The sequence below is a fragment of the Aedes aegypti genome, chromosome 2 (assembly GCF_002204515.2).
Source record: "Aedes aegypti strain LVP_AGWG chromosome 2, AaegL5.0 Primary Assembly, whole genome shotgun sequence".
Classification (NCBI taxonomy): Eukaryota; Metazoa; Arthropoda; class Insecta; order Diptera; family Culicidae; genus Aedes; species Aedes aegypti.
The window spans coordinates 284157148-284179928 of record NC_035108.1 but is presented as its reverse complement, the minus strand read 5'-3'; positions in this window follow the sequence as shown (position 1 = coordinate 284179928).

Here is a 22781-nt window from a genome sequence, read left to right as displayed (position 1 = left end):
TGATGTCGCAACACCGACAACCTGAAATCTACCCATACTCTGAATTGAGGTTTACAGAAAACACATTACTCTTGGACTCAGACTAATTTCTCTTCAGAACCACCTGAGGAGAGGATATTGCATGGTTTATGGACAAAAGGTCGAAAAGACAAAAGGTCGAAAGGACAAAAGCGCGAAAATGATTTGCTTAGTTGGAAATTGTGCATTCTTTAAAAAAAAAATATTTTCGACCTTTTGTCCTTTCGTTTTTGTTCTTCGACCTTTTGTACTTTCGACCTTTTGTCTTTCGACCTTTTGTCATAGATTCATTGCATATAGCAATTAAACAGATGCAGCAGAAAAAAGGCTTGGCAAACTGCTCCTACTAGCTGCCATGAACATTGTTACAGGGAACCAGCCTCGACAGAGCGTACCATCTAACGAGAGGATTGCACCTAGATGTACTTAGAGTTACATAACTCGCAGGAGAACATACATGAACTACCGAGTCTACAACTAAACCATCTTTCGCATCAGAATCGTAGTGTGCTACGCTAGACGGAGATTCACAAAAAAATCTGAAAATGCGCGCTAGGGGTGTGGATGCGTTCGTTACATGATATGCTCGGTGCTACGCTCGCCATCGGTTTTCAAGTTGTAAAACAACTGCTTGTGATCTTGAACGACCTTCGAACGATTTTCTGGATCAATTTTCTTGAAATTCCACAATTCTTAACTTTGTGCTGCGGATCCTCACACGCTAGACACCGCACTAATGGAGAGGTTTCCGACTTCGATGACGGAGATCTTTTTGCTGAATCCTCTACCTCATGAGCGTTAAGGAAATTCTTACTTTCCCCTTCTCGTTCCTAGTCGGCTGGGGATTGTTATCCGAAATGACCGTGACGTTCAAAGCCGCTACGACAAGTGTAGACCTGAGACGAGACTCGCGGAGACGGTCTTCTTTTTCTGCGATTGCTGAGTTTTTTCTTATTCCATTCATTGTTTATATCAATCTTGCGCAATCCGTTCAAACTTTCACATGGCCATCTCAGCAAAAAATTATTGCGTTTGCATCACACCGAAGCATAAACGGCATTTTGAGTGAAACTTCATGTCAGCAAACGTAGCAGATATTAAAAATAACTAGTCTTGTGTCTAGATTCATCAGCATCTATGGAAAATCTGCTCCGCTGACTGAGGTTTTAAATATTAGTTTATTTTGAACACAATACTTTTCACTTTTTCAGCCATAAAAACGATGGGCTGCATTTGACGTTTCGTGACAGCGGGATCTGGGCTGCATATGACGTTGATATTTTTTCTCTTCGCGAGTCTCTCTCAGGTGTAGACCAATAAGCCGAGAACGAGCAAAGATCAACTGCTGGTAACTGCCGCTTGTACAACGCTCAATCCAGGTGCAATTGCCCCGAAACTTTCTCGACTAACTCTTCAAGTAGCACTGGGTTGCACAAACGTGCCACTTGACCCGCAGCCTCAAGATGGTGGCAGAGATTGTGCACAACCATTCCAAATATGATTAATGTCCCTAACCTATCCATCCGGCTTTGAAGCCGGTAACTCCCATAGTTTATTTAATCAATTATGAATAATAAGCTCAGGGCGCCCAAATAGCATATACAAAGTGGACAACACCTGAGGTACACATGCCGGTAGCAGTAACCACTATAATAATCTGACTTTATGCAGTCAATCCATCTCAGATAAAATAAAAAACTGGCATGTTTCTAATGAAATATCTATGTCAGACCATAAACATATAGTCTTCGAGTGGGAAGGGGGTCTAATGATTCAAAAGTCGTTTAAAGATCCCAAGAAAACTGATTGGGAAACCTACTTAGCTATTCTCCGTTCTGAAGACTATATAATAGAGCCGAATATTCAGACTCCGCCCTCAGTTTGATACTCATGTTGGTGCTAGGTTTGACCGTGTGCGATGCTGCTTGACGAACTAATTCGACAGTCTGTGAAACCAATTTGGCGGTTGCTGAATCCATCAGGTATTTCACAAGAAATTCATCCAGGTAATGGGATTCCTTTTAAAGTTCTTCCAGTGATCAGGAAAGTTTCCATCAGAAGTCATTGTCAGGATTCCATCTGGAACTCCATCAAAATTTTCTCCAGGAATTTCATCGAGAGTACTTCTGAAGATTTAATAATGAGTTTCTTTATAGATTGCATCGGAAGTTCCTCTAGGGATTCCATCATGAGTTCTTCTCGAGATTTCATCAGATGTTCTTCTAAGGATTTCATCAGGAGTTCCTTCAGAGATTTCAACTGGAACACCTTTAGGAATTCCATCGGGAGTTCCTCTAGCAATTCTATGAGATGTGTTTTTCCAGGGAATCCACCAGCAGCCCCTTCAGAGATTCCACCTGGAATTCCTCCAGGGATTCTATCAGGAGTTCATCTAGGGATTCCATATTGAGTTTTTCTAATGATTTCATCAGAAGTGCTCCCAATGATTCCATAAGGAGTTCCTTCAAGAATATCTTTAGAAATTCCCCCAAGGATTCCATCAGGATTTCCTATAGGGACTCTAATAGTATCTTTAGGGCTTCAATCAAAGTTCTTCTAGAGATTTCATCAGGAGTTCTTCCAGGGATTCCATCAAAAGTTCCTCCAGAGATTCCATCAGGATTTCCTAAAGGGATTCTATAAGGAGTACCTCTGACAGTTCTTCTGAGGATTTTATCAGGAGTTCCTCCAGATATTCCATCAAAAGTTCCTTCAGAGTTTCCATCTGGATTTCCTCCAAAGATTGCATCAGGAGTTCCTCCATAGATTATATCAGGAGTTCGTCGAGGAAGTGTATTATGGTTTCTTTTAGGCATATCATAAGGAATACCTCTAGAGATTTTATCAGGAGTTTCTATAGGAATTAAATCAGGAGCTCTTCAGGCGATTTCATCAGGAGATTCGAGCTGGAGTTCCTTCAAAAATGTCTTTAGGAATTCCTTCAAGGATTCCATCAAAAGTTCCTTCAGAGATTCCACCTGGACTTCCTCCAGAGATACCATCAGGAGTTTCTCCAGAGATTATATCAGGAGTTCTATCAGGATTTCTGCTAGGCATATCAATAGGAACTCCTATAGGGATTCCATCAGGAGTTCCATCAGGTATCTTATCAGAAATTCCTCCCAGGGATTTCATCAGGAGTTTCTAAGGGATTCCATCAGGAGCTATTCAAGGGATTTCATCAGGAGTTCCTCCAATGATTCAATCTGAAGTTCCTTCAATACTATCTTTAGGAATTTCTTCAAGGATTCCATCAGGAGTTTCTCCATGGATTGCATCAGGATTCTATCAAGAGGACTTTAGGGGTTTCACCTCCTGGAAATTTCATCTGGAGTTCCTCCAGGGATTCCATCAAGAGTTCCTTCAGAGATTTCACCTGAAATTCTTCCAGAGATTCTATCAGGAGTTCCTCCAGAGATTATATCAGGAGTTCCTCGAGAAATTCCATCAGAATATCTTCTAGAGACATCATAAGGAGTTCCTCTAGGGATTTCATCAGGAGTTCCATCAGGAATCTTATCAAAGATTCCATCCGGAGTTTCTGGGGCCTTCCTTAGCCGAGTAGTTAGCGCCCGCGGTTACTAAGCAAAGCCATGCTGAAGGTGCCTGGGTTCAATTCCCGGTCGGTCCAGGATCTTTTCGTAATGGAAATTTCCTTGACTTCCCTAGCGTTAGCGTTGTTACGGTATACTTAGTAGATTGGATACCAGCAACATTCATGTTTCTTTTTAATAATCTCATCCTGACTCCATTCAGGAACATGGCAGGGGAGTATGCCTTGTTCTAATAATAAACAAGAATATTAAAAGCATGAATTTCGCTATTCTCGGCCACGCCCATCTTACTTAATGAGAGGTGGAAATTTCCTTGACTTCCCTGGGCATAAAGTATCATCAGTATCGCACTATTAACTGCGTCGTACGCCTTATTTTGCAAAGCTTGTTGCAAACATGCCAGATTTCCAACATCAGAATAGTTAATGTATGCACTGTGGAAGATCAGCCAATCCTCTGGAACTCCTCTAAACGGTGGTAGATCTTTCGGCATCACCTGGCGAGCCAATAGCTGGTGATGAGTCGGTCCATCTGGTGCATACGGATTTACAAGAGCGTTCGGCAGCCTGGCATATAACGGCTGACTTGAGAGTGGTTGCTTACCCAACACAGATGGCTGATTAAAGAGAGGCAGTTGTCCAGGGACAGGCGTATGACTTTGAATCGGTGGATGACCGGTCGCTGCGCTGGTTGGAACATTCATTACTCGACTCCTCGGAATAGCTCCTAGGTTCATATATTGGTCAAACTCTTTTGCCTGAACAGGAGTTAAAGTACGCAAAACGTTGATGACACGGAAGGCATTGTTTACATCAATGCCAAGGTCATATTGTGTTGCACGGGATCTGAGATGGGAGCATACGATGAACTGGCCAAATTGTCTTTTATCGTTACGGATATTGGCGTGAACGTTGAATTAAACGAGGCTGTCACTGATGCAGGAACCTCTAACAAAACTGGATGTATGAGCGACTGGTTTGTGAGCTGATTGTCCACTTTTTTCATCCATTCTTCCATTCGCCCTACTCCGGACTTTTCGACTATCGTAGTTATCGTCGGCATATCCACTTCTCCACTCTGCAGAATCTGACTTCTGACCAAATCGCTGACTCTAAATGTTGCTCCTTCCTTGCTAGCTCCAGCATGTGCTGACATTCTATCTCCTGTTCTAGAAGCGCTTGTTGATCTTGTAATTGACGAAGAGTAACCTTTGTTTTTTTTTCGCAGAACTGGGAGGAAAAGCTCCCGATTGGGCTGTTAACACTGTCGTCTGCAACTGCAGCTGCAGCACCATACGACATCGAAGTAATTATAATTATAATAATAATTGACAGTGTCGGAGTTGAAGGGTTCACCCGGATTTTCGTCAGGGGTAGGGTTGGCGGTGGAGGGCAATAAGCAATCGATGACTTGCATATCTTGCATCGCCAACCCAAGTAACCAGATAGCACTTTAATTCGCCCTCCGTGCTAATATAGGGCTATTATAGAGCTGACAAGCTTTATATTAGCCGTATAACAGCTCTATAAGCCAAAAAGGCGAATTAGCGGGCTAGTGGTTACTTGAGAATATCTGACCTTCCGGACGCTGCCGTCCACTCCCACACATCCGTAATGCATCCACTTCTCACAGGCCGAACAGATTGTTGGGTTGCCTGCAGACTTTGCAGTCATTACGCTTCGTCTCTGATATCGCTGATGGTTAATCCAATCGTGCACTTAACAATGAACTATGTTGGATTGTTGAATAACGTTTCAGATCCGCCTCGTCTTAAAATACTTTTTTGGATTTTTCAAGCTGTGAAAGAGCATTTTCTATTTAAATGTTTTCATTCAACAGCTTACGTTAAGGTATCCAACGAATACAATTATATAATTATATTTCAAATCCAATAAATAATTTATTTTATCAGAAAAACCGTGATATAAACGTGAATATTTGTAATATCCTGTCAGGCCTAGCCTGTCAAAATGAATACGTTCTGATGCAGAACGTTTAATGCAAAATATATTATATAAATAATAAAATAGGCCATTTTCATTAGTTACTCCACATTCTCCATCAATAATAATACGTTTTCGAGAGAGAGGCCTAGCCTGTCAAAATGAATACGTTCTGATGCAGAACGTTTAATGCAAAATATATTATATAAATAATAAAATAGGCCATTTTCATTAGTTACTCCACATTCTCCATCAATAATAATACGTTTTCGAGAGTAAACAGCATATTTCTTTCCACTTACTTATTTTCCTTGATGGAGAATTGCGAATAACTAATTAAAATAGCCTATTTTTATATTCAAATAATATGTTTTGCATTAACCTCGATATAATTCTAAATGGCTATTTCTAGAGAAATTATTCGTATAATCGTTATGGTTTATAATAATTTCAAGATTTTAATTGTATCCACAGAACGTATTAATTTTGAAAAAAAAAAAATTAAAATATTGAAAACCATCCAAAAGTTCTTGTTTTTAATTATGAATCGTGGTTTACGGCTAACCAGCCGAGTGGAAGTTTAACAACTACCGAAAAGCTAAACATTACATATAATTTGCAATTGGATTAGATGGACAAATTTATGTGAAGATTTGCGAAAAAGTAACACGTCTTCTCAGTGAGAATCGAACTCACGACTCCCCGATCTCTAGTTGGGTAGTTGTAAAACTTCCACAGCCGTAAACCACGATTCATATTTAAAAACAAGTATTTATCGAGCAATGGACTCATGTTCCGTAACCGGTCGTTTGAGAACGTCGCGACCCATTGGAAGCCCACACAATAGAAACCTCAGCCAGTACAGTTGCTGGCTAGTGTTGTGTGCTTTTTCATTACCTAAAAAATAATGCGCTCTCGGGCTAGGCATTGGATATAAATAGAAAGCGTTGTGTTTGGATGGGCATCTAATTCTTCCGAAAGCGGTGCACTTTGCGAAAAAGAACCACCTGTTTTGAGTTGCGTTATGAATCATAACACAACAATTTCTCAGAAATTGTTAAATAATGGTGTATGCATTCCGATATAATTTCCGATACCCTCAAGTGGTCTCCTACGAAATTGCAAAAAATGTTGTACGTAACTCGCTGCAGAACTCGATTTTCACAGCACTCGTCGTAATTATCCTACTCTACTAATTTACGACTCGTGCTGTAAAAATCGTCATTCTGCAACTTATTCCGTAATAGTAGTTTACGGAACAAGTTGCAGAATGGTGATTTTTACAGCACGAGTTGTAAGTTTATCCTACGAGGCTCGCCGAGTAGGGTAATTACGACGAGTGCTGTAAAAATCGTGTTCTGCAACGAGTTACGTACAACATTTTTTGCAATTTCGTGGAAGACCACTTGAGGATATCAGAAATCATATAGGAATGCATTCACCATCATTCTACAATTTCTGAAAAATTGTTGTGTAATGATTCATTACGCAACTCAAAACAGTTGCGTAATGAGAAAGCGTTGCGTAATGAATCATTACAGCACTGGTTTCAGTAAGCTAATGACTATTACCACTCTGCATACTTCAGTGCAGGAAAGTAGGCCGTTTCATGACAGATTCGCGTGATGAAAAACAGCCTATTACGATGAGAAATTGCAAAAACTACTATTTACATATTTGTTGCATTTGGCTTGAATGCCCTCAATGCGATTTATGAAAGTTTAATTTTTATCTAGCATGAGCCCTAGATACTTAACACACCGATGACAAAAAAAAATAACTTATTGCGATGAAATTCCCACAAGTCAGGCAAATAGGCAGCCTTGAAAGTATATTCACTAAGCAGTGTTTGAACAGATACTCTTAAAGTTTTAAAAACATTGGTTTCAAATGACGATGGTGTGTTATAGGCCTATGATTGATGATTGCAACTCTACCACATGCTTCATCCAGACGATTATTACGATGAACAAACAAGTTTGGTTGTTTTTTTGAGTTTGGATCCAGGTTTTAAATAAGTTTCAGTAACAACTGCTATATGGATGTATTCAAAAGATTATTTGGATCCATTTGAGAAACGAAATCCAATATTTATTTTATTAGTAAATTTCACACTAACAAAAAGGACCTTTGCATATTTTTTATGACACCAAACTTTCGCCGAGGAGTGTGTTACCTGTATGTTATTACCTATTAAATTCCATTTGAATCGGATGGATAACAGCCAAGGTGGGCGTAAAGAGTGTAGCAGCGCCTAATATAAGACTTAACTCTAAAACATTTAAGATAAGGATATATTTGCAGTCTTGTGCGGAGAGCATTTTCAGTTAACTTTACCCACTCATAGCAGGCATTCGAAGGTTCTATTAAATTTATACACATGGTTGCAATTATTAGCCCTGTGACAAAGAGAGTGTCCAACCACGTGAGTAAATTCCAGCCGGGCGCGCACAGCTTGCTACAAATCACTGCCGACTAGGCAAACGATGATAGCATGTAACATATTAGGACATTTATCATGGTTTAATATCAGTATAATTTAATGGTCACAATTATGACCGTAATGGGAATTGATTGTGTCTGCTTGTTATTTATTTGCCGCAAATTTATAATCTCCGCGATAAGAATCATCAAATTGTGCTACCTCATGCATCGTTGCTCTCGCTTTCTGACTTTAGAGCCCAAGCGCTTACTCTGCTAGACTGCCACTCGTCGATCCCTTGTCCATTGCCAGTTGCCACTCTACGGTATAGGCTAATGCCGTCGTGCAAATGAAACACGAACCATAGTTCTACCAATGACACTCAGAAGCCGAGGTAAACAACTTTCCAGTAACTGATCTGCGATTTGCTCCTGTTCTACACTTACCCAACAGCGGGTCGTTTTACCGGAAACGTCGCTTTTTCTGCATCTGCCAACAAAATTGCTGTGCACTTAATGCTGGGTGTCCACCACCAATCATTTCCATCGAACAATTTAACGTAAATATTGATTTCCCTAGAATCACAAATTACCACTAGATAAAGAAGTGGTATTTTCCGCAGCATCAGGGACACATTTTTTTCCTTTCCAGACTTCTTCGTAAGCGCCATTTGCCACCCCCATCGATTCTCATTCATAATGCCTCCCGAGATCCCCATTTCTCGAAATATGGTAATAATAATTTCCCTAATTGAATCGATTTCCAATAGTCATTAGATGTCATTATTTTGAAATTATGTTAATAGATGATAGGCATAATCAACATTATACTAAACAACCTAGAAGCCGCTCGGAATATGAGGCCCACGGAGAGCTCGTCGATGGCTGGCGGATTGTGCTGCGTGTTCACTTCCACCGTCTATTGCTAGGGTGGCCCACGCGAAGGAACAGTGATGGTATTGCTGTTGTTAGGGGCATCAATATAAATCGGTATCGTTCGCTATAATGGTGACTTCCAGCAGCAGCAACGTCAAACGGCGATGCAATGCAGCAATATGGATGATGGGGGGCAAGGGAATGATTGCCATAAATCGCAGTAGTGATGCAGTACAATGTCACTCAGTCAACTGCGGTAGCTGAAGAGTACCTCTAGAGTAAAGCTGCAAGTGAGAAATGGTCACGATATAGTTGAGAATATAAGGAAAATTGTCCAACTCATGCACGTTTCCATTTACATTTTCATTGACTACTTGTGATTTTCGGAAGAATTTACGAAATGTTTTCGAAATCCTTCAAGGACTTCTATGAGAATACTAAGCGGATGCGGATCGAGCGAAATTGCTCAGTAAGGCAAAATTCATTATTTGATCAGTCTAACCAACACTAGATACATTTTTGTTTAAAAATGAGTTTGTTATTAGCATTTCTTGTCAGTACGATGCGTAAGGGATGGTATACAAGTTACGTCACGCTAAATTTCAAACTTTATGACTCCAAAAAAAAAGTAAGACCCCCCCTCCGTTTAGACGTGACATAATTTGTGCATGGAATCTAACTCCATATACCGTCAAGCTACCATTCACCGTGCATTTAAGAAAAAATAGCACTTCAAAAAATTATATAACTTTTCCAAACATTTTGAAGCGTACTAGAATACCACTACGTAGCGTGCAATTATATCATAATTTAGGAATAAATCTAAAACTAGTGATGCATAACAAAAAAATACTCGAAAATTATGTTTGAAAATGTCATGTTAAGGTCGCCTCGTTCCGTTCTATGTCACCATTTACCGTGCACACTAGTGCATCATCCACCGTGCGTATAGTTTTCGTCAAGATTTAATTTTGTATCTTGAACAACGTTGTTGATGGAGCAACTATGTTGATTGTAGTGTGCGCACTCATTTTTAAGAGTATTCAAATCTTTAATTACAAAAAAAAAAACAAAAAGTTTTGAAATTGGCTAAAAAATTATTTTTTTCATTAAAATCGTTATAGGAGGTTCGACTGTAATGTCTAAACCATTCCATATTCACTCAAAAACTAAATATGAAGTAGTTTTATCACGACATAACAATAAATGTAATATTGCGCATTTCTTTCACCACTGGACTATCGCAGAAGTTTTTACAAGTGCGGGAACGCTAATAAAAGTGCGCGATTGCATCAAATCGAGTCGGTGACTTCAGCGGGGTTATTCATCGCAGTCCAAAGAATAAGTTCTCTGAAGACACCAACATGATTCGATGCAATCTCGCACTTTTATTCGCATTTTCGCACTTATGAAACCGCACTTCGCAGTCCAGTAGTGAAAGAAATACACAATATTACCCAATAATTTCATGCCTTTTACACTAATGCACGGTAATAGGAACCATATATACACGCTAAGCCTGCTCAACGCAGCCCATGTGTAAAAACTACACAGAATGAGGCAACCAATGCAGGACTCTCTGGCTGAGTGAAAATTCTGTGTAAGTGGCACTCATGCTATGTGTAACCGATGTGTTGGCCATTGGCTGTGCGCGAATCGATGGAAATGGAACTGTCAGTCATCTCCCTCGCGGCAGCAAACAGTTGGTCGTTGGTAAGATGGGGAGTTTTCAGTGATTTTTTCCAGCGAAAAGCCGGAAGATGGTCGCAAATGAGAAATTTTTTTCCCCATTTGCTTCCGCTTCGGCTATTCAAATGAAAAAATCTCTGAAAACTTTAAAATCGGAATGTTTTTTTAATGTTTTCAGAAACAAAACAAACATGGAAGCGAATTCCGCATTCCAAGCGTTCCTCCTCTGTGCGCATTTCACTCATTCGGTTTGTTTACCACCGTTTGCACAAAACTGTGTACAGCCCCCTTTGCACAGAATCTGTGCTGCATGAAGAGAGGCCGATTTTGTGTACTCGGCACTCATTTCTGAGCGGATGAAGTTTAGCGTGTAGGGGGGGTCTGTAGCCTTGAGGTTACGCTTTCGCTTCATAAGCGGAAGGTCATGGATTCGATTCCCAGCCCCTCCACAAAAAAAAGTCCAGCCACCAGAAGACGCCTCACGGAGGACCATGCTTTGAGGAGCACATCCATCCTTCGTCAGTATCAGATGATGACTGAGACAAACTGACCCTCTTCGCAGGCAGATAACCTCACTACACGCTAAACTTGTCACGCTCAGAAATGAGTGCCGAGTACACAAAATCAGCCTCTCTTCATGCAGCACAGATTCTGTGCAAAGGGGGCTGTACACAGTTTTGAGCAAACGGTGGTAAACAAACCGAATGAGTGAAATGCGCACAGAGGAGGAACGCTTGGAATGCGGAATTCGCTTCCATGTTTGTTTTGCTTCTGAAAACATTAAAAAAACATTCAAATTTTCAAGTTTTCAGAGATTTTTTCATTCGAATAGCCGAAGCGGAAGCAAATGGGGAAAAAACTTCCACATTTGCAACCATCTTCCAGCTTTTCGCCTGAAAAAATCACATCTTACCAACGGCTAACTGTTTGCTGCCGCACGGGAGAGATTGACAGTTCCATTTCTATCGATCCCCGCACAGCCGAAGGCCAACACATCGGCTACACACAGCATGAGTGCGACTTACACAGAATTTTCACTCAGCCAGAGAGTCCTGCATTGGTTGCCTCATTCTGTGTAGCTTTTACACATGCGCTGCGTTGAGCAGGCTTACACACTTAGATTTTTTCTCGTTGTTCGGTAATTAATTTATGTACCGAAAAACGGTAAATCGTTTAGAATCGCCGTAGACTGTAATTTTTTACCGTACTTCAGTTCAAAGTGCTACAATGCTTTACCGAACAAATGGTAACTTGAAATTTCTGTTGCCGCCATATTTGTTTCGAAGTGCTTGTCAACACGATTTTATTGCATCCGATACTGTCTAATAGGTTTTCTGTTTTTGAGGCCGTGAACACTGTTTTTGAGAAAGACTACAGCAGCAGGGAATCAGCGTCTGGTACTTCTTTTCCGTAAGTACAACCTGAGGGTTCCTATTAAAAGCTTATTTTTGAAATGTAATAAAATGCTTTCGTTGTAGTATCACCCATTACGGGAATTGCTGGCTCCGGTTTTGTTCGTGAGTGGAGAACAGCTGCAAATGAGCCAGGATTGTCTTCTTATTAGTTAAGCGCGCGTTCGAGTTGTTGGTGATGTTTCACCAACAGGCAAGCAGTAACACTTCTTCTCAAACATGTCTTATCGATTAAAAAATGTAAACACGAATAAAATCGATTAATTTGATATCAAGATAAGATTCATTGTTTTTTTTTTGCGATCATCTTATTCTATTCCGACTGCCTGCTGTTACGAACAATCCGTTCAGTAATTTATTAAACAATTCGCTCGGTACTAATTCACGAACATACTGTTATTTTTTGACAGCTGCGTTTTGATTTAAATTACAGACTGTTCGGTAATTCTTAACATTACCGAAAGCATTACCGAGCGCTCAGCGGTTTATATTTCGGTAAAAAAATTACCAGAGTCGGTGATATTTTCTAAGTGTGTAGCGTGTAACAGCAGAGCTCTCTCCTACCTGCTCGGTGTGAGAGTAAAAAAGTAGGAGAGAGTGAAAGTAGATGTAAATATAGATAAGTTTAAAATCGATCTGTATCGGAAAGAAGCTACAGATCAACTGATTCCGGCACAGTAGTGGCCACGAGCACAGAATGCCTTAAAAAAAAAGGAACCATACATATTGAAAAGGGTCCATTCATTCAACTGAAACACAATAAAACATTCTAATTTGCATAACATCTCATTGCTCATACGATGAAATACATCCTCACGCTAAGCCTGCTCAACGCAGCCCATGTGTAAAAACTACACAGAATGAGGCAACCAATGCAGGACTCTCTGGCTGAGTGAAAATTCTGTGTAAGTGGCACTCATGCTATGTGTAACCGATGTGTTGGCCATTGGCTGTGCGCGAATCGATGGAAATGGAACTGTCAGTCATCTCCCTCGCGGCAGCAAACAGTTGGTCGTTGGTAAGATGGGGAGTTTTCAGTGATTTTTTCCAGCGAAAAGCCGGAAGATGGTCGCAAATGAGAAATTTTTTTCCCCATTTGCTTCCGCTTCGGCTATTCAAATGAAAAAATCTCTGAAAACTTTAAAATCGGAATGTTTTTTTAATGTTTTCAGAAACAAAACAAACATGGAAGCGAATTCCGCATTCCAAGCGTTCCTCCTCTGTGCGCATTTCACTCATTCGGTTTGTTTACCACCGTTTGCACAAAACTGTGTACAGCCCCCTTTGCACAGAATCTGTGCTGCATGAAGAGAGGCCGATTTTGTGTACTCGGCACTCATTTCTGAGCGGATGAAGTTTAGCGTGTAGGGGGGGTCTGTAGCCTTGAGGTTACGCTTTCGCTTCATAAGCGGAAGGTCATGGATTCGATTCCCAGCCCCTCCACAAAAAAAAGTCCAGCCACCAGAAGACGCCTCACGGAGGACCATGCTTTGAGGAGCACATCCATCCTTCGTCAGTATCAGATGATGACTGAGACAAACTGACCCTCTTCGCAGGCAGATAACCTCACTACACGCTAAACTTGTCACGCTCAGAAATGAGTGCCGAGTACACAAAATCAGCCTCTCTTCATGCAGCACAGATTCTGTGCAAAGGGGGCTGTACACAGTTTTGAGCAAACGGTGGTAAACAAACCGAATGAGTGAAATGCGCACAGAGGAGGAACGCTTGGAATGCGGAATTCGCTTCCATGTTTGTTTTGCTTCTGAAAACATTAAAAAAACATTCAAATTTTCAAGTTTTCAGAGATTTTTTCATTCGAATAGCCGAAGCGGAAGCAAATGGGGAAAAAACTTCCACATTTGCAACCATCTTCCAGCTTTTCGCCTGAAAAAATCACATCTTACCAACGGCTAACTGTTTGCTGCCGCACGGGAGAGATTGACAGTTCCATTTCTATCGATCCCCGCACAGCCGAAGGCCAACACATCGGCTACACACAGCATGAGTGCGACTTACACAGAATTTTCACTCAGCCAGAGAGTCCTGCATTGGTTGCCTCATTCTGTGTAGCTTTTACACATGCGCTGCGTTGAGCAGGCTTACACACTTAGATTTTTTCTCGTTGTTCGGTAATTAATTTATGTACCGAAAAACGGTAAATCGTTTAGAATCGCCGTAGACTGTAATTTTTTACCGTACTTCAGTTCAAAGTGCTACAATGCTTTACCGAACAAATGGTAACTTGAAATTTCTGTTGCCGCCATATTTGTTTCGAAGTGCTTGTCAACACGATTTTATTGCATCCGATACTGTCTAATAGGTTTTCTGTTTTTGAGGCCGTGAACACTGTTTTTGAGAAAGACTACAGCAGCAGGGAATCAGCGTCTGGTACTTCTTTTCCGTAAGTACAACCTGAGGGTTCCTATTAAAAGCTTATTTTTGAAATGTAATAAAATGCTTTCGTTGTAGTATCACCCATTACGGGAATTGCTGGCTCCGGTTTTGTTCGTGAGTGGAGAACAGCTGCAAATGAGCCAGGATTGTCTTCTTATTAGTTAAGCGCGCGTTCGAGTTGTTGGTGATGTTTCACCAACAGGCAAGCAGTAACACTTCTTCTCAAACATGTCTTATCGATTAAAAAATGTAAACACGAATAAAATCGATTAATTTGATATCAAGATAAGATTCATTGTTTTTTTTTTGCGATCATCTTATTCTATTCCGACTGCCTGCTGTTACGAACAATCCGTTCAGTAATTTATTAAACAATTCGCTCGGTACTAATTCACGAACATACTGTTATTTTTTGACAGCTGCGTTTTGATTTAAATTACAGACTGTTCGGTAATTCTTAACATTACCGAAAGCATTACCGAGCGCTCAGCGGTTTATATTTCGGTAAAAAAATTACCAGAGTCGGTGATATTTTCTAAGTGTGTAGCGTGTAACAGCAGAGCTCTCTCCTACCTGCTCGGTGTGAGAGTAAAAAAGTAGGAGAGAGTGAAAGTAGATGTAAATATAGATAAGTTTAAAATCGATCTGTATCGGAAAGAAGCTACAGATCAACTGATTCCGGCACAGTAGTGGCCACGAGCACAGAATGCCTTAAAAAAAAAGGAACCATACATATTGAAAAGGGTCCATTCATTCAACTGAAACACAATAAAACATTCTAATTTGCATAACATCTCATTGCTCATACGATGAAATACATCCTCACGCTAAGCCTGCTCAACGCAGCCCATGTGTAAAAACTACACAGAATGAGGCAACCAATGCAGGACTCTCTGGCTGAGTGAAAATTCTGTGTAAGTGGCACTCATGCTATGTGTAACCGATGTGTTGGCCATTGGCTGTGCGCGAATCGATGGAAATGGAACTGTCAGTCATCTCCCTCGCGGCAGCAAACAGTTGGTCGTTGGTAAGATGGGGAGTTTTCAGTGATTTTTTCCAGCGAAAAGCCGGAAGATGGTCGCAAATGAGAAATTTTTTTCCCCATTTGCTTCCGCTTCGGCTATTCAAATGAAAAAATCTCTGAAAACTTTAAAATCGGAATGTTTTTTTAATGTTTTCAGAAACAAAACAAACATGGAAGCGAATTCCGCATTCCAAGCGTTCCTCCTCTGTGCGCATTTCACTCATTCGGTTTGTTTACCACCGTTTGCACAAAACTGTGTACAGCCCCCTTTGCACAGAATCTGTGCTGCATGAAGAGAGGCCGATTTTGTGTACTCGGCACTCATTTCTGAGCGGATGAAGTTTAGCGTGCTATTACAGTCGACTCTCCGCATCTTGACACGCTAAGCCTGCTCAACGCAGCCCATGTGTAAAAACTACACAGAATGAGGCAACCAATGCAGGACTCTCTGGCTGAGTGAAAATTCTGTGTAAGTGGCACTCATGCTATGTGTAACCGATGTGTTGGCCATTGGCTGTGCGCGAATCGATGGAAATGGAACTGTCAGTCATCTCCCTCGCGGCAGCAAACAGTTGGTCGTTGGTAAGATGGGGAGTTTTCAGTGATTTTTTCCAGCGAAAAGCCGGAAGATGGTCGCAAATGAGAAATTTTTTTCCCCATTTGCTTCCGCTTCGGCTATTCAAATGAAAAAATCTCTGAAAACTTTAAAATCGGAATGTTTTTTTAATGTTTTCAGAAACAAAACAAACATGGAAGCGAATTCCGCATTCCAAGCGTTCCTCCTCTGTGCGCATTTCACTCATTCGGTTTGTTTACCACCGTTTGCACAAAACTGTGTACAGCCCCCTTTGCACAGAATCTGTGCTGCATGAAGAGAGGCCGATTTTGTGTACTCGGCACTCATTTCTGAGCGGATGAAGTTTAGCGTGTCCTCATCTCGATATCTCCATATCTCGATGTGTTCCTCTTGATTTTTCGTTCCAAATTTTCTCTCCATATGTCGATATGAATCATGGTTACTAGACCAGATTTAAGTGATTTAAAACAATTTGGAAACTCGGAATGAAGTTTGTTTGTTTATTATTTTCCTAGTTACGGAGTGATTTTCAATCTAGTGTTCATTAAATTATTGTTCTTTGTATCGATCTCTCCCTATCTCGATGGTCCCTTCGATATCGAGATGTGGAGAGATGACTGAAGTAGTATCCACAGTGAAAACTTATTAGAATTATGACAAATTTGATACTCTAACGTTAAAATGAAAATAGTGAATTTTTTGCGTTTCTACGAAGAGAGTTAAAAAATCTAATTATTAAACAAAATTCACATGATTTTGATGATGATGATTATTTAGCCACCATCAGCGCAAGGATTACCTATGGCTGCAGAATCATACCGGGATGGAATGATCTACCTGATGGTTTGTTGTAGCAGGGCTACTTAATATCTTTGAAGACCTTTGGAAGACAACACTAAGGCTGTTTTCTCATTCACATTCACATTCACATGATTTTGACTACAAAAACTATTTTTTTCTAAATGCATTATGACAAGAACTATTTAATTTCATCAGTTCTAAATTATTTGGATAACAAAACAATAATTAGTGAAAATTGAATGAATGTTCCGCAGGAATCTGTATATGTGCACGGTGTCTGGTGACTTAACGGTACTGTAAATTGCTCAACTTTTTCCTTCACATGCTCTTTCTGACTGCTCAACTGAAAAAATAAAAAAAAAATCTGTATATTTCTGGTTCAACGGATGGTATGAGGAAATCATGAAGTGAACGGAATATTGCCACCAAATGAAGTTTGTTTTATTGGAAAATTATGTTAAGAAAAATTCAACCTGGTTATGCCCTGTTATGCCTATTTCATATTAAATATCAAGCGTGTGTTAGAATAAAGGCGTAAGTTGTATGATCGATTTCTTTTCATCGATCCTCCCTTCTTTGAATGAAAGTGACAAGATTCAAATATGTCAGCATTTTTAACCTTAGGACGCAAGATTGCGCCGTAGGCTGTCCTTTATTTTACGAAAATGCGAAATTTTATAAGTTTGTCATTGTAAAGTGCTCGTTTTGGTAAGAAATAAATGAGTTAAAAATTTGAAGTCCGTACGTGGACGCTAAGTGGTCCCCCAACGACCCTATAGGTACTAGGTGTAGATGACCCTCGTGCGCCAAATTGAGCTCGTTGCTCTAGTGTACGCAACATGAATACGAAAAGCCACTAGTAACAAATTGATAATCAGCATAGAACTTTGAATTTTTTTTTAACTGTGGACATCTTCATCTGACTGCACGCTCACGTAAAATTCAGAACTACAAAGGGATCGTTCAAATATTACGTAACACAACAGAAGGAGGGTGGGGGTCTTCCGTAGTGTTACGGTCCATGCAAAAAAAAAAAAAAAATCAAATTTTTCATGCTAAAGGTTTTACGTGGGGGGGAGGTCCAAAACTGGCAAATTTTGCATCACTTAATATTTGAATCATGCCAAAGAAAACAAACTTCTATGCTGTACGGGTAGAAATCAGAATCCAAAAACAAGATTATGACTCATGATATCATGATTTCAGAGTGTTTTCAGCTTATGAAAATTCACCATGATTTGGACTCATGAGTCAGATTGCCGTACCGCAACACACGCGTTATGTTTTTGTTGCGGATTGCTCTGAATCATGAATCACATGACCAAAATCATGAGTCGCGCTTCCGTTTATGATTGACAATATTTGAAAAAAAAAACTAGAGCGGGATTCGAACCAAGAACCTTCTGATCGAAAGTACCGTACCACACCACACTACCATTTCATCTTGTTTGAATTAGGGTGATCGAAACGAATGAAATTATGCAATGCACCCCGTTTAGTGTTGTCAGTCTGGATGTTACGCTTATGAGGAATCATTATTATGACTCTACGAACCATGATTTGTGGTCCTGGTATCATGACTTAACCAAATTATGAATTTCATGACTTGTAAATCATGATTTGGGAATCAGATTTTTATCTGTGCGCACTGGGTCATCTACGCCTAATACCGTCAGGGCCGTTATGGGACCACTTAGCGTCCACGTACGGACTTTTACCTGATTTATCTTTTACCTGACGAATTTTTACCTGTTTTTTTTCTTACCAAAACGAGCACTTAACATTGACAAACTTATAACATTTCGCATTTTCGGAAAATAAGGGGCAATAGGCCGCTGGCAGCGGTCTGAAGTGAAAAAATGATAACAAACATGCATCTTGTCCCTTTAGTTCACAGAAGAGAGGATCGATGATGCGGGAAGTACACAGTACCAAAAAATGTTGTGATTTACGTCTTTTTGGATGCACATAAAAGAAGCGAGCCAAATGACGTAAATGTGTGTCGAATTGAAATTACGTTAGTGTCTTATTCGGGAAATATCGATAACAGTCCCATTGTTTTCGTGTCCTTTAACATGTAAAATTACATTTTTTGTTCAACACATCTTCAAGAACACGTTTTTGTGTCGTTCCATCACTTACATCATGTGTCATTCAGTCATATCCAGAATTACGTCCACAGTAATTTTCATTATTTTTAAGAGTGTAGGCTCAAGCGTTACGGCTCATACAAAAATTTGATTTTTTTTAATACAAAAAGCGTTACGAAGGGGAGGCGGGAGGTGATAAAAAATTTCTAATTTTAGCGTTACGTAATAAAAGGACGCTGCCTAATATACGCTTAAATCACAGACAAACAGACGTAACACTGAATAAATTTCCTTCGACCACTCATATGACGATCATTTCAAATTTGCTATGTTCCAAACCTCACAACCAGAGGTGCGCGCATAGTTTTTCTTCGTGTCTGATATTTCACACTAACGCCCTCTGCAGGTGTTGTTGCACAAAACGGTGTTTTGTGCGACATTCCCACCAGATGACGATGGCGTTTTTAGTATAACTTTGCTTGAACAATTCCAGTGAAAATATTAGAGTGGACATAGCTTTTTTGGATTACACATAATATATTTTTTACCAAAAATTTACGAGAAACCCTAGATTTCAACCACTTTGCCTTAAAACGAATACATATAGCAATCGTTTGTTTTTTTGGCATGGAATTACTTGTAGAAATTCAGTTACCATTTTTGGGAAAAAAATAAATTCTGAAAACACTCAAACCATTTTTTACCGAAGATAAACATTGAGAAAACCTATTTTGTTTAACTGTATTACCTATAATCGAGTTGTAATGCAAGCAATGTATTTCTTAGTACTATATTTGACTGTACAAGAACCTACCTTACCTTACCTTGATACCTTGATGGTTACAGCGTAGCGTCACACCATTGCACATTGGGGAATTCCGAACCCAAAGGTGGAAAAAATTGATAAATTTTACAATAGAAAGATAAAATATAAGTTTTATAGCTCATTCGAAAGGAAATTTTCTCAGGAATCGATTGGTGATAGTTTCATGCATGTGGGGCCACTCTGGGATAAGCTATGGTGCCCGTTTTACCCCAATTCCTTGAAAATTTTAGATTTTCATGTTGTTTTGAGTAAAACTATTTTATTGTGGAGATTATTTCCCATGAAATCCACCATTTCTAGTCCACTCAACAATGTTTTACAGAGAACGTTATAAAAAGCTGGAAATTTAGAGGATTATGGGGCCAAATGTACAATGCAATATTTTTGAAGAGGAATTTTTGTTTTAAATATTTTCAACGTGTTTTTTTATTGAAATAAATTCTAAAATAGTCAAATAATCATGAATATAGCTTGCAGAAATAAGTTGTGGTAAAGTTTGTAGAATATGTATGATAATTATGTATGCTCTATGCAACATATTGTGAATAATTTACCTTCTTATATCACAAATTCCAAACATTTCCAAACGATGTGCGATAGTTTGGGTAAACGATATTGATCTAAATGATCGATTGCCGTTAGCCTCATTGATAGGAGATAGTGGGAGCATAAAGTTTTTTGGCAATTTTTGCCCCAATTCCCCTAAACACGATTTCTTTCGTAATTAATTCAACTCTTTTTCCTAAATCAAATTCATTGTGTACTGAATTGTTTATTCTGTATCTGATACAATATTTAAATCCTAAAACATAGGAGATTTTGGGGATCTTTTACACATAAACAAAAAACTAACCACATAAAAAAATCAAAACTGAATTCATCAAGAAATCATCAGCCGTTTTTTTCTGATTGCAACAAATTACTCAGGATCAGTTTAGTTGTTCAATCATTTCTGTAGCAATTTTGTGAGAGTCAAATTGCATTTTACAAGAAATTATTCGGGAAATAATTTAGTCTTTTTATGGATATTTGGTATTCAATATTCCAATTGCCATCATACACTACAGAAAAAGTTATCATAAAAGCGATAATGCAGCTGTTAATAATGCTCAATTCTAGATTTTACCAAAATCGATCATTCATTTCATTAGTGTAATTTATAGTTACTATGTTTGTTATGTTGCCTCTACATTAGCTGTTAACAGATTGCTTGCCTCATGGTGAACCTTACTTTGTTAATATTGTAAACAGTAATTATGGTTACATCTGTTTGACTGAATTTCAAGCATGTTCAAGAGCCTTCTAAAATGCATAACATGAAGAAATTGAAATTAATTAACCCATTACGCGTGGTAAAGATGGACAAATTATGGGTGAAAATATGAAAAAAAAATCCACAAGCTCGGCTGGGATTTGAATCCAGGACTCTTGTATGCTAGACGAGCGCTTTATGGGCTCGGTAGCTAGTTGATAAAGCACTCGTCTTGTATACAAGAGTCCTGGGTTCAAATTCCAGCCGAGCACGTGGATTTTTTTCATAATTTCACCCATGATTTGTCCATCTCTACCACGCGTAATGAGTTAATTAATTTAATAACCATGCGGATTTGATTACCGAACAGCTCAGTATAAGCGTCAATTTATTTTGAATTAAGCATTATTAACTACTACATCTTCAATCAAAATGTGCCATATTGAAATATATGGAAGACTTTGTTTGTTTATGATCACTTTTTCAGTAGTAGGGTGCAGGCAGAGCTACTTGGGCACTTCCACGCAATTTCATTATCATGAAATTTCTTCAAAATGCAATTTTGAATTTTGTCATGAAATTTCTTCAGGTATGATTGTGTAACTAATTTAATTCTGAGTGATTTGTTTCAATCAGAAAAAAAAACTGCAGATGGTTACTTAATGGATCCACTTTGAGTGTTTTTATTTGTTTTTTTTTTGTGTGTAAAAGATCCCCAAAATCTCCTATGTTTTAGGATTTGAATACTGTATCAACTACTGAATAAACAATTTAGTACATAATAAATTTAATTCGGAGATATCTGTTCAATTAATTATGAAAGAAATCGTTTTTAGGGAAATTGGGGCAAAAATTGCCAAAAAACGAGCATATAGTTTTTTACTATCTCCTATCAATGAGGCGAACGGCAATCGATCATTTAGATCAATATCGTTTACCCAAACTATCGCACATCGTTTGGAAATGTTTGGAATTTGTGATATAAGAAGGTAAATTATTCACAATATTTTGCATAGAGCATAAATAATGATCATACATATTCTAAAAATTTTAATACAACTTATTTCTGCAAGCTATCTTCATGATTATTAAACTATTTAAAAGTTTATTTCAATCTAAAAACACGTTGAAAAAATTTAAAACTAAAATTCCTCTTCAAAAATATTGCATTGTACATTTAGCCCCATAATCCCCTAAATTTCTATCTTTTTATTACGTTCTCTGTGGAACATTGTTGAATGGACTAGGAATGATGGATTTCATCGGAAATAATCTCCACAATAAAACAGTTTTACTCAAAACAACATGAAAATCTAAAATTTTCATGGAATCGGAGCAAAACGGGCACCATAGCTTATCCCAGAGTGGCCCCACATTCATGAAACCATCACCAATCGATTCCTGAGAAAATTTCCTTTCGAATGAGCTATAAAACTTATTTTTTATCTTTCTATTGTGGAAGTTATCAATTTTTTCCACCTTTGGGTTCGGATTTCCCCAATGTGCATTGTCGGGCGTACAGCCAGCGTATTCGTGGTCTTCCCCGAAGCCACCGACCTCTACCTAGTTCCCTGCTGAATATTATTTTCGCAATTATTTTTTCCCACATTCGCACTAAGTGACCAGCCCACTGGTGTCTGCTGTATTTTACACGATACAAGTTTGAAATTCTGAAGCGTTAAAGAGGTTTTGCATTTCTAGGTTTTCGATATTGGGTTGAGCACCATGACCTTTAATTTTTGTTCTGGGACACTTAGATGAACTTCTTAGGATAACTTGAAATGAATCCATGCAAAATTATGATCAGAATCCCTGCAATAAATTCTAGGGAACCGTCTGGAAAAGTATGGAAAATCTAAGGAAATTGATTTTAAATTGAAAAACTAGAAAAAGGTGCACAC